This window comes from Pinus tabuliformis, chromosome Q (assembly GCF_031772625.1).
Source record: "Pinus tabuliformis cultivar Carrire ecotype Pingquan chromosome Q, CPIR1, whole genome shotgun sequence".
In the NCBI taxonomy this organism is placed as follows: domain Eukaryota; kingdom Viridiplantae; phylum Streptophyta; class Pinopsida; order Pinales; family Pinaceae; genus Pinus; species Pinus tabuliformis.
Window position 1 is genome coordinate 1,086,290,639 of NC_142296.1, and position 13,404 is coordinate 1,086,304,042.

Genomic DNA, 13,404 nt, shown 5'->3' on the forward strand with positions numbered 1-13,404 from the left:
TACTTTCTAGATGCTTGAGCTCCGTGAAGATCCAATGTTGCGTCTCATGGGAGTTTGCCAGATGAAACTGATCTTCCGACCAGAGAGTTGCAACGCCTCCCGAGGTTCCCCTTGAGCTGACTGCTATACCTTCATTCTTTTTCCATTTAGATTTGCTGATATCCTTGAGAGCTTGCCCATCGATTTTGGTCTCTTGGAGTAGGAGGATGTCTGAGGGTTCTATTTTCATTAGATCTTTGACGGCTTCAGTTTTTGGTTGAGTCCCCAGGCCTCTACAGTTCCAAGAGACTATTCTCATTATTTACCTGGCGAGGGGTTTGGGAATCCTCCCTTGGTGGATCTTCCTCTAGTATTTCTTCCTATGGTCATCTCTATTGTAGATTGGCTGCCTTGCATTTTGAGACGCTCTGCTTCCTCCTCCCTGACTGCTTTGTGGGTCTTCCTGCCTGCTTTCTTCGAGGGTCTCTCGTAGGTCTCTTCCTCTGAGGAGTCTGAAGGTTCTGGCAATTTTTTCTTCTTTGTTATATCTGCATATGAGAGCCTGGAGGGGCTGCCCTGAGGGGAGTCATGCGGTACTTCTCCACCTCGCTCTTTATTTGCCTGTGGTTCTTCGGCCTGTGCTGGTATGATCAGATCCGTTTCTGGGGGTTCTGAAGGAGAGGCTTCTTCAGGATTTGAGATCTCATCCGATTTCTGCTGGGTTTCATTTTCTTTGCTGGGTTTTCCTTGATTGTTCCCCTTTGTGGCTCCTTTCCCTGTTGCTTTTGCATTGCCCGTTTTCTGGATTGTGGTCCATTGATCTCCCTTGGGGGGATGGCTCTGTTCTTCCGATTTTTTCTTGCAGTGTTTTGCGAAGTGGCCATAGCCGTGACAGTGTCTGCATTTAAAGGGGATCTGCTCATAATCCAGCTCTTGAATATGGGACCATCCTGCCACAGTGAGTTTTATTGCTTCAGGTAGTCCTTCTTCCAGATCTACTTCCACGCATATTCGGGCGCAGGAGTATTGGTCTTTCCTTACAGCCTGATCAATGTATTTGCCCAGAGAGTTGCCGATGATTTGGAGGGATTTCTGGCTCCAGCAATGCAGGGGGAGATGGGGAAGCCGCACCCATACTGGAACCGCAGAGGGGACATCCTGGGTCGGATCGAAATCTGGAGACCATTTATTTAAGTATAATCCCTGTGGCCCCATAAAATATGGCCCGTTCCTGAAGATGAGGCTCCGATCTTCTGCTGATTCAAAGACAAATACAAAGAAGCCTTTGCCTACGAAGTAAGATTTAATTCCTTCCTTGATCAGAGGGATCCAGTTTCTCTTGATCCAGTCTTCTACAGATTTGGGCGATGGCCAAAGGCCGGTGAACTGTCCTATGAGCCCTCTATCTGCTAGATTCAGAGCCGAGCGGCAAGTTTCTTCCTCGGGGAGAGCCACCGTGGGAATGCAATCTTTTTTCTTGACGAATTTCTGTTGTTGAGCAGAAGGGGGGCGTCTGTTGCATGCTTCGATTATTTTCTGAAACTCTATGACTTCTGGAGGGAGGGGGGGAGGATCTGCCTCCCCATCACCAGGCATGGCTGCCCAGGGCCGCTACTGTAACCGATCGCGGCACCAGGAGGGACGGCGCGGGGGCTAGGTCTCGCAGAGTGCTGCGCGGATCCGATCCGAGCTTATCGGAGCTCTCGACTTGATCGATCCCTTAATATTTTATCATTTTTAACTTAGTAAGAGAATAGTAGTAATTATTATTAACATTTCCTTGTATTAATAATAATTCATTAATAGAATTCCTATATTCTAGGAAAATTGTTCTACAACCCTAACGGCACTGCAGAAGCCATGAACTAAACACAACCACGACCTAACCCTCTGACGGCTTCTACAATGCTGCTTACCACGAGGTCGTTTCTCAGGTTGGAATGATGGAGGAAGAAGGGGGGGGGGAGATCCCCTCCTACCGAGACGTGGCGGCAGGGGATTCCCACAAGAACACTAGCAATCAGAAGCAAACACAAGATACAAACAAAATAACAGGACCTGTCTTGGGACGCAATGGTAGGCAGACAACAGAGAAAAATGTCTGCCATGTGTGACAGAGAAACCGAGATTCATCATTCCGATGAATAAATTGGAGAGATACAGAAGTTACATGAAGGACCATGCGTTGATTTGAAAGTTCATAGGAGTATGGCTGACGGAGAAAGATCTTACCAAGTGGATACAGCAAAAATGGGAACCCCAAAGGCCATATCGAGTTAAAGCTGGGAGTTAGAGGCTTCTTCACAGTAATATTCTCAAACTTGCAAGATAAAGAAAGAGTATTTGAAAATGGCCCTTACTTCCATTATAATGTTAGTTTGTTTATGAGATATTGGGAAGAATGTTATGACCCAGACAAGGAAAAATTTCTAGCAACCTTGGTATCGGTAAGATTATTCGGTCTCCCAATGGACTTCTGGGACCCAGAAATATTAGAGGGTATTGGAAATACAATAGGAAAATTTGCCAAAATAGCAGAAAAGACAAAAAGAGGAAGATACACATATTATGCGAGAATCTATGTACATGAATATAGCTGAACCCATACCCGAATCAGTTGAATTAGAATACCATGAAGAGGTTTGGCAACAAGCCTTAGATTATGAACATATCTCGTTCAGATGTTGAATGTGTCATGAATATGGCTAGCTATTTAAGGATTGTCCACTAAACCTAGAGGAAGGGGAGAATATGCACAAGCAACAGAGGAAACCTCAAGAAGATAAGGAAGGATTCTAAGAAGTGAAAAACAAGAGGAGACAATCAAAGGAAACCCTCAACACAGGGAAAAATCATACCAAACTTAGCTGAGTGGAACGAATAGCTTTGAAGCACTGCAGGTAGAAGAAGATGAAGAAAATGAGATCCAACTTATGGATTATCGGGAGAAAGGAAAGGAGAGAAGTTTGAGTCAAGGCAAACCAAACTCCAAGAGGAAAGCTAAAAGAGAGTTGGAAAATAAAGAGGATAAGGAGGAAAGAGAGGGGATGGAAACCACTACAATGGAAATTGACCTAAGCGAAGGAGAGGAACTTATCATGGAAGAAGAAATTTTGAAGAAACTGCTAAATGAATGGAGACATTTAGATGAAATATTTATTCTGGAAGACCAAAAAAAATTATATGGAGAGACATTCCAACAGTATCAAGCTAAGCAGGGCTAGGGACAGGTCGAGATTGTAGAACAACTAGGGATACATCAGGAAAACCCCCAAGAGTATTCAAACAAAATAAAATGAGGAAAGAAAAGAGGATGGAGAAACCTACAGGAATCTATACAGATTATGGGAGAAATGTTGGTGAACAAAGGCAGGCTGGTAACGCTCTCAGTGGTATACCAACAAATAAATAAAGTGTCCCAATGATAGTTACATCCAGGAACATAAGAGGCCTAAATAGCCAAGGTAAACAGAGATGCTTAGCTGAGAGACTAAGAAAAGAGAAACCCTAATTAATGTTGCTACAAGAAACAAAGATTATAGGAGGGAAAATGGAAGAAATCCTAAGTAAGATGAAACGAAGGTATGAATGTATGTCTATAAATGCAAGAGGTAGCGTAGGCAAGATTGCAATCCTGTGGAACCTAGCAGAGGTGACAGTTGATTACTAGATAAGCATGAAGCAAATCATGATGGGACGGTTCTGCCTGATAGGAAATAAAGAATGGTTCTTAATCTCTACAGTCTACAGCCCACACATCCCAGTGGAAAAGGAAAACTTCCTCCAGAGGATAAAGATGTTAAGCCAACTACATGAGGAAAAGCTTTGGTTACTAGCAGGCGATTTCAACTTGATAACAACGCTGGAGGAGAAAAAAGGGGGACTTCAAAGGGAAGAGCCAGAAATGGAGAAATTCAAGGATATACAAGAAGAACTACACTTGGTGGATATCCCAACAATTAATTGAAAATATACGTGGAATAATAGAAGGGAAGGGAACAGAAAAATAGCTTCTCATCGGACAAATTCTTGGCTACAAAAAATTTCATTAGTAAATATGTTTATTATAAGGCTACAATTCTACCGTGCCTAGGGTCAGATCACTGACATATTAAATTAGAAGTGGAAATGAAACAAGGAAACTGAAACAAACCTTTTAGGTTTGAAGCCTTTTTGCTAAGAGAAGTGACCTTCATAAAAAAAATTGAGTGGTGGAATGAAAGTGAGAAAGAAGGGAGAAATCTGATGCACACCTTTCAACTCAGACTCAAATAACTAGAAGGAAAAATAAAGAAATGGAACAAGAAAAAGATGAGTTTGGAAACATACATTAGGAACATGAATTGATCCAATTCAAGATGAGGAAAGTACAACTGCAAATAATCAATGAGGGTAGAAGTGAGTTGCTAGTGGAGGAGGAAGGGCAACTGATAAATAAATTGGAGAAAAGGAGATAACAAGAAGAAATAATGTGGAAAAGGAAATCAAGAATCCAATTGTTAAAGGAAGGGGAAAGAAACACATGGTTTTTTCATAAAGCTATGATCCAACATAGGCAGCAAAATAGGATATTCTCCCTAGTCGATCAGCAAGGCAACCGACTTACCTAAAACAAAGACATGGAGAACTTGTTAGTTCAGCACTTTCAGAGGCTACTGACAGAACCCAATATAAGCAGGGAGGAGAATATAAACAAAATCACACAGCACATTCCAAATCTAGTGAGAAGGGATTACAACATGGCCCTGCTAAGGGAAACATCTAAAGCAGAGGTAGAAGAAGTCATAAAAACCATGGCAAAGAACAAAGCACCAGGTCTAGACAGATAACAGCATAATTCTTTCAGGTGACTTTGCCATTCATGGGGGAAGATATAGTGAAAATCATTGAGGAGTCTCGATGCACTAAAAGAATGCATCTGGCCCTAAACTCCACGTTTCTGGCCCTTATGCCAAAAATGGATCATTCAGAAGAATTGCAAGGGTTTAGAACAATAGTGCTTTGTAATGTAATTTACAAAATCATGGCTACAATTATGGTAAACTACCTAAAACCTATCTTACTTGGTCTAATCTCTCAAGGACAAACAAGGTTCGTTAAAGGAAGACAAATAGTAGATGGCATAGTGATGGCAAAAGAGGAAATACATTCACTAAAGACAAAAAAAACCAAAGGCATGCTGGTTAAACTAGACTTATCAAAAGCCTACGATCCTGTGAATTGTAAATACCTACTGGAATATTGAAGGCATTTGTCTTTGATGAAAGATGGATAATCTAGATAATATCGATGATATCAACTCGAGTCCTATCAATTTTACTTAATAATTCACCCACAAAGGAATTCAACACAACCTGAGGGCTCAGGCAAGGCGATCCGTTATCCTTGTTTCTGTTCATACTAGCTGTGAAAGGACTCAGAAGGTATATAAAAGAGAAAGTTAAAAGAGAACAGTACACTGGTCTTCGACTGTGGGGGAATGATTTACTGTTAACTCACCAACAATTTGTAGATAACATAATGATGTATGGGCATGCATCTCTCAAGGAAGCCAGAGGGTTAATGGAGATTCTTATTGACTTCACAAGTGCTTTAGGGATGGAGAAAAATAAGGAAAAGTATGATATATTTTTCTTCGACATAACAGCACCATCACAAGCTTTCTTAGCAAGAATAATGGGATTCCAAATTGGTAATATCCCCTCGAAATACCTAGGAATTTGGCTAAATGATCAACAAAACAGAGTGGCAAATTGGAAACCCCTGTTGGGAAAATTCCAAGGGAGAATGCAAAATTGGACATTCAGATCACTGAATATGTCGAGTTGGGTAATATTAATGAGTTCAGTGCTACAATCTATCCCAATTTACCAATTATCCAGTCAGGTGATGCCAAAAATAGTTTGCCAAAAGATGATAGACATCTTCAAAAAGTTCTTGTGGCAAGGGCCTAGAACGGGAAAAAAATGAGCTCTACTATCTTGGAACTAGCTTAGTAAACCTCTAAAATATGGGGGGTTGGGACTTAGAGCCCCATACATTCTCATTCAGGTCATCGGGGAAAAGCTCTGGTGGAGATGGATATAGGTAGGAGCAGACCTATGGAAGCAATTATGGGAGAGTTAGTATGGCATGCCGAGCTCAACTGAAGGTAAGTTGAGATTCCAGGACAATAAGAAAGGATCAGCCATCTAGAACTTAGCCTTAGACAATAGAAATTTGATCAGAATCCATAGTTTCTGGGAAATTACGGGAGGAGACAAAGCCAAATTTTGGGAAGAAGTGTGGCAATAGAGAGAAAAACTAAACAGAAAACCTGAGCTAGAAATAGTATGTCAATATACTAATATCCATGAAGAAAAAACGGTAAAAAACTTCTGGAGCATGGAACCTAGACAGTAGTGGAGAAATTGGAAACAAAAACATGATTGATCAGATGCCCAAGAAACACCCCAATGGAAGTTATATGAGAAATACATGGCAACCCAAAAAATTGCAAAAACAGAGGGGTCAGACATTCTTAGATGGGGGTATAGGATTAAAGGGATGTTCACAATTAAGGAGGGCTATAACCTAGAAGCAGCACACCACATACAACGGGGGACACAGATATGGGATAGAATATGGCAAGAAAAGACATGGCCGAAAATCGCCTTCTTCATGTGGATCCTCCAACATGGGCGAGCACCTACTTGGGACTAACTGCAAAAAAAAGGCCTGTAGGTACCTTTGATATGCAACTTATGCAATGAACAAGAAGAAACAATGGAACATATGACCAATGCCTATAGATATAGTGAAGACTTGTGGAGAAGCCATGATCGACTCTTCGAAGTAAGTGACAGGAATCCAACTAGTATGAAAGTAACAATGGATAATTGGCGGAAAATGCCTTACCAAAACCCAATCCTGAATTGAGCCTGGAGACTTTCTTTGGGTTTCTTCCTATGGGCAATATGGAAGGAAAGAAATAATCTAATCTTCAAATATGAAAAAAGAACAAAAGAATAAAGATGGAAAATAATACTCCAGAACATACGGGAAACAATACTAGCTAAGAAATGGTATGCAAAGGATTGGAAAAAAAATCCCCATGAAGAAAGAATAATGAGAGGTCTAAACTTGAAGCCCAACATGCTAAATGCCTCCTCGTGGAAGCACCATCCCTACAATTGTGAGTCTATGAACTGCTTCACACAACCTCATAAATAATTTATCAAACTTAACTTCGATGGAGCTGTGAAAGGGAACCCTGGGGCGGTAGGGACAAGAGGAGTATTCAGAGATGACAAAGGTAAAACAATCTGAATATTCGCTATGGACGGTAGCACTGCAAGCAACAATGAAGCATAACTTCATTCTTTGAACAGGGGAATGGAAATCACAGTAAGGGAGAGGTTCCAGAGACTACAAGTGGAAGGAGATTCGAAAATGGCAATAGACATGGTGAAAAAGCTCCAGCAAGGGACTCACTGGGTAAAAATTAGCCAAAGCTGGAGGATGGCAAGGCTTGTCCAAGAGATCAACAAGCTAATTCGACAAATCAAGTACATCATACAAACACATGTCTGCAGGATGGGCAATGTGGTAGCGGACAATCTCGCTAACTGGGGATGCGGCCAGGTAGGAAGAAACCTGGATATAAGAGGAGAAGAGTTATTACAAATGGGGGGGGTGAGGAAACTAGCGGAGATCCTAAAATAATACAAGGAGAAAGAGGAAAACACCTGATCGAGATGCGATAGTGAAGTCGAATTGGGCCAAAGGGAATGGGAGTTAGAGGTGCCAGAAACCACCCACTTAGGCTCAAGGACAGAGGGGACATTGTGATGTGGAAGATTGCGAGAGCAGGAAGGGCAACAAGAAGGACAGGGTAGGGAGGAGGAGGGTACAGAACAAGGACAGGTGTGGATGAGAAAGATAGGGAGAGAGGAAGGCTTGGGGGCAAGAGAGAGGGCGGAAAGAACAGAGCTAGCAAGTGGCATGAGTATAGAGAGGTACCCATGGCAAGAGCAACCGGAGGCATGAGGGAGTTAACGAAGGACAGAGATGGACGCATTAGAGGTTCATCATTCCGAGGAGAAGGAATGAAAGAATGGATGGAGGGAGGATTAGGGGAACATGTGGGAGGTGGGACAGAAGATAGCAGGGACAACAGGATAAAACAAAAACATGCAAAGGAAATGGAAAAAGTTGATAGCTACATGCAGAGAACGAAGGTGAGGAAACGAGAAAAGAAAGGTGGTGGATGCAGGAGGTGGACGCAAGCCGATGGCTACGAACGGGTCAACACAAGTCGATGGTATGTCACCCTCAATGCCCTAAATAATAGAATTGTAGTAATGTTTAATTCAAAGGTATTGGGGAAGGGGGCTTGTGAAAGCTAGGACTCAGAATGAGTCGAGACCAGAGGTTCCTGGAACTCTAACCTGGTCTAGAATGATAATGAAATGGAGAGATATGGTAAAGTTAGAGGGTCTCCTTGGGAAGATGAGCAGAGAGGGAATGAGGGAGGTCGGGGAGACAATGGGGATCCCATTAAGGGAGAGTGTAGAAAGATAACAGCCCTGGCCAGGTGGTACCTGAGGCACGGAAGGGATAAATGAGATATAGCTGAGATAGAGTGGAGGGTTTCTTGGGGCCAATGAAGCAAGGGAATGGATAGCCTTGCTTGTTGTGAAACCAAACTGGAATTTCCAAAGGAAGACCCAGGGGCTATCCAGGGGCACAATTCGAGTGGGGATAGCAGAGAGGAGAGGGGCTGGGAAGGGGACCCCTTTCGAAACTTAGAACAGGGATAAGGAAACCTAATGTAGGGACTCGTGTAGGACTATAAAGGTAAACCAACAGGTTGCGGGTTGTCGAGGAGGGATGAATCAGAGAAGAGAAGATTTGAGATGTCGAAGAATGTTAACCCAAGGGTTGTCAGGGGGGAATATGAGGGAGAAGAGGGGGAAACCCAAGTTACCAGGACTTGGCCAAGAGGCCAAAACCGGAGCATATAAAAATATGACAGTTCGAGGTGTATGCATACAGACCACTGATATTTCTTATGTTACTATTTTAGGTTTAATAATAATCCAAGTGCAGGACAGTTTGAAGGCCTGAATCATACATTGCGCTGTAGCAAGAAATCCTATAGAGGAGAAAGAATTGGGCGAAGAAAAGCGCAACCGGGACAAAGAAAGTATGGTTAGAGAAGGAAAAGAGGTGGCTAAATAAGGTAGTAGAGGAACTGGAAAGGTAGGGAAACGGACCACCGGGGCGGGATGCAACCTCCAGCAGAGGCCAACGCAAGTGAGGCAGGAATACTAGAGAGGAGCATATGCAGACTCTTATCAGTGGGTACATGGCTGGCAACACACCAGAGGTAAGAGCACAAATAGTTGGATGGGAGAGGGAACTCAATGACAACATTACCAACCAAGACATTGAGACAGAAGAGTGGGAAACCATGGTGCAAGATCCGGGGAACACCTGCAGCCACCATACTCTATTCCGGAAAACAATCCAGCAATATTGGGTTATGAAGAACATAGTGGCCTGAGCTATGACACTCAACAAGGAACAGGAACTAAACAAGGAACAAGAGGTACAGGAGGAAGCCAAAACGAAGGAGCCCAGCAAGACTGATCTCCACAGGGAGATAGCAGCAGTCCAAGGAGATAGCAGTAGTCTAGATTCAAGTCTACCGAAACAACTTAGGTCTGAGCAGGATGGAGCAAAGTCTACAGGACATGAGGAGAAGCGAGATGTCAGGGTCGAGCGCTAAAGCCCCAGCCCCGGTGGAGTCCTGGAATGATGAGTAAAACAGGGTGCTAGACAAAATTTTGTTTTTATGACAAATAGTCTTTACTTTCTTAAGTTGATGTTTATTATAGATAGAATAGCAAATGTTGCATGGATGGTAGGAAAAGACTTATTTAAATTTTGGACATCTTTTAACGCTAACATGTGGCCAACTTGGTTTCCTACGGGCAGGTTGAGACCACATGATACTATTGGAAAAATATGATTATGGTTGGATAATATTAATAAAAAAAAGTACTACCAAACATACAAAAAAAATATTAATAACTTTCAAATAGTTTTTCCATATCTCACAAAACCGTCATGGGAATAAAATGTCACTATTTACGTAAGTTACACAGCAAAAAACTATTACAAACTTATAACCATAAATAGACATGCCAATCTAAAAAGCTCTAAATAAACACTGTTTTAGATTTCGTGCATACCCGCACTAATATATTGCCTTAGAAACCATGTTTACTAAAAGTAAACAATATATAGATTTAATATGATTTTATTCGATGATATTACAATGGGTAAAACGCACTTGCCCATAATAATACAATGGGCAAAAAAACCATGACAAAAAAATATGTTACCAATTTCTTATGTATCTAAATGGGATTTTCAATCTCTAAATATACCTAACCAACACAAAACAAACAAAATTTTATTTATTCTCATCAAAACAGTTGATTGATGATATTATAATTGGTGAAAAATATTTTTTATAATAATATAATTAGCAAAAAAACATGTTTACAAGCTATTTTAATTCCTAAATATATTTAACCAATACAAAACAAACAAAATTTCAATTATTCTTATTAAAACAACCTAATTAATAAAAACCAAATAATGGGATTTTCAATCCTAAATATATCTAACCAACGCAAAAACAAACAAAATTTCATTTATTTTCATCAAAACAACATAATTAGTAAAAAAACATGTTCATTCATATTTATGGATGATAAAACGATTAAAAAAAAAAAAATTTGTTCGCAAACTCTCTGTATCCAAATAATTGGATTTTCAATCCCCAAACATATTAACCAACAAACAAGGTTTCATTCACTCCCATCAAAACATTCAACGTGCACATTGGAAACATTGACTACCCTACGCAAATGACGGTAGGATCACAGCAGCACTCGTCCAATACACAGCAGCAGCAAAGCGCCGCAAGGCTGCACAACCAAATCAAAACTATGTGTTACTTACACCATTTACACAATAGCTAAATCATATAATAACTTGTTAATATCTCTGACCTTTATAAAATCAATCTATATAAATAGAAAGTACTGAAACATTCACGTTTCTTCCATTTCTTAAAGCAGAATGAGAATATATAAGCCTATAAATTTGGTTTAAATAATGTGGAAACAGAAAAAGATACTTAACCATCCTTCCAAAAATCCCTTGGAAGCCCCAGACTGTTGCTGCTGACCATATTGGGGAGGCCCAACTACTGGAGGGGGCTGCTGCGAGTACCCTGCGGGCGGGGGTGGTGGATAACCTACAACACCACAAACAAAACAATCCATTTTTACTTAAGTGGTTCAGATCTATGCTTCCAGGAACGCCACACGAAACCAGAAATGGGAAGAGAAACCAGCGTTTTGGGAACTTTTTTATAACATTGATTGAAACTTTAGAGTAAATACATTAACCAATAAAAAAAAAAAAAAAAAAACTGCATGCGATTTTGTGAACTTGTAAATTATTTTACTAATGATGTGATTTCCAACTAATGATGAAACTTGAACTAATAATTCTACGAGAGAAACAACTAGCAGAAATTCTTATCATTTTTAGCTAAGTAGGGTTCCCACTAAATGGGTTCCTGCAAAAAAAAGTCGAAACCCTTACGTACTGTTTCTAGTAACATAGATTTAGGTAAGTAGGGTTCCCACTAAATGGGTTCCTGCAAAAAGGTCGAAACCCCTAGGTACTGTTACATAGATTAAATGTAACAACAGTGGATCTAAAACATATATTCTGAAATATTGAAAATCTATGTGGTGATACCTTGTTGAGGGTAGGGTTGTGGAGGAGGATAGCCATAAGGCGGCGGCTGCTGAGGTTGGTACCCTGGGGGAGGATATGCCTGCGCCATTAACACCCACAGTAATGCACTGCTCGATCAAAATTTAGAACTAAACAATCGTCCTAGATTTATAGAATTTTCGTTAATAGTTGAGGGAAATGCGAACCACAGAGAATTTATAACATAAAGAATTAGGCCGATGCCCAAACGTTTATTCAAAATGCATGATAGTTTTTCAATCAATAACATAAATTTTTTAAGTTGTGAGACAATATTTAAATGCAAATATTTGTTCTCTATATGTCTAGTGATCCACGTCTCGTGGTACAACGATTAGATAGAAATATTTGGTATTTACATGTCCTGATCAAATCTGGCTAGTAAAACTCTAAGAAATAATGATTCACATGCTGGAAGCTGGAAGTGATTTAGCACTTTGATCGGAAGCTTTATATACCCAATATTAAATTATATTTTTACTTAAATCTAGTGATGGACATATATCAAATGGAGTTGTCTATAATGCGATTTTTTGGAGATTCCGGTGACGGAATAGGGCGGAAGAAATTGAGGTTAAATCTTGATTTGTTGCAGTTAAAATGGTTTTTTAACTGCATATTTGGATTCAGCACCCTGGAAAACCATGGGATGCTTTTGATTGTGCAGAAACTAGCCATCAAACTTGCGATTCCAATAAATTGCTGCAGGATTTTGACAGGAAAAACCCACCATAAAAACTTCCAAAAAATCGCATTATAAACAACTACTATACTAATAATGATGATTCACATGTTAGAAATGGGTTAGCACTTTTAGAGAGACTTTATATACCCAAAATTAAATTATATACTTATTTAAATTTAGTAGTGAATATATACAACACAAAATAGTGATTACCTAACACTTTCCACTGAATAAAAAATCTAGTAGTGATTACCTATCACTTTCCACTAAATAAAAAGAGGACAAACTTTTCAAATGGTTCCACTAAATTAAGGCATAATACAAGTCTCTGTTTGGCTAAATCTGGCTCATTACAACTCACCACATCGTTGTAAATTTGGCTAAGTCGTCTTTTTTCAATGGGCTCTGGCCGGGTTACTTCCAATAAATACTACCCTGGGAGATGTGCGCACTGCATGCCTCAGTATTTTTTTGTTCTCTTTTTCCCATGGAGCACCACCAGGATATGCGCCTAGAATATGCGCCTGGAACATGTATTCTAGTATGTGTCAATTTAATTATTCGCTTTAGTCTAGATCAAATAGTTTAGTTTTATGTTTTTGTGGTTAATTTAAGTTTTTTTAACCTGTTTTTATGTTAATTTTAATAAAAATATGTTTAAAAAACTCAATTCAATTTATTTAATTTGTAAACATTAAATGTATTAGATTTTTTTTAACGTGTTAAATTTATTTATATATTTTAAAATATATTTTAAAAAACAATAAAAACACAATATTATTTAAAATTATATTATATTACTGACTTATATAAAATACCATTTTATTTTAATATGACAGAAAAGAAAGTCAAAAGGCTCTGATCACTAGAACTTACCACATGCCGAAGATTCGCAA

At 39.8% G+C, this 13,404-nt stretch overlaps 1 long non-coding RNA gene across 1 annotated transcript; it reads right to left on the minus strand.

Annotated features, from left to right (window-relative positions):
• Positions 1-10,817: 10,817 nt before the first annotated feature.
• On the minus strand, positions 10,818-11,942 carry LOC149223299 (uncharacterized). Its single transcript, XR_016248955.1, has 3 exons — positions 11,806-11,942; positions 11,179-11,293; positions 10,818-10,961 (listed from the first exon to the last, which is right to left on the minus strand). It is a non-coding gene; the product is annotated as an uncharacterized LOC149223299 (long non-coding RNA).
• Positions 11,943-13,404: the final 1,462 nt, after the last annotated feature.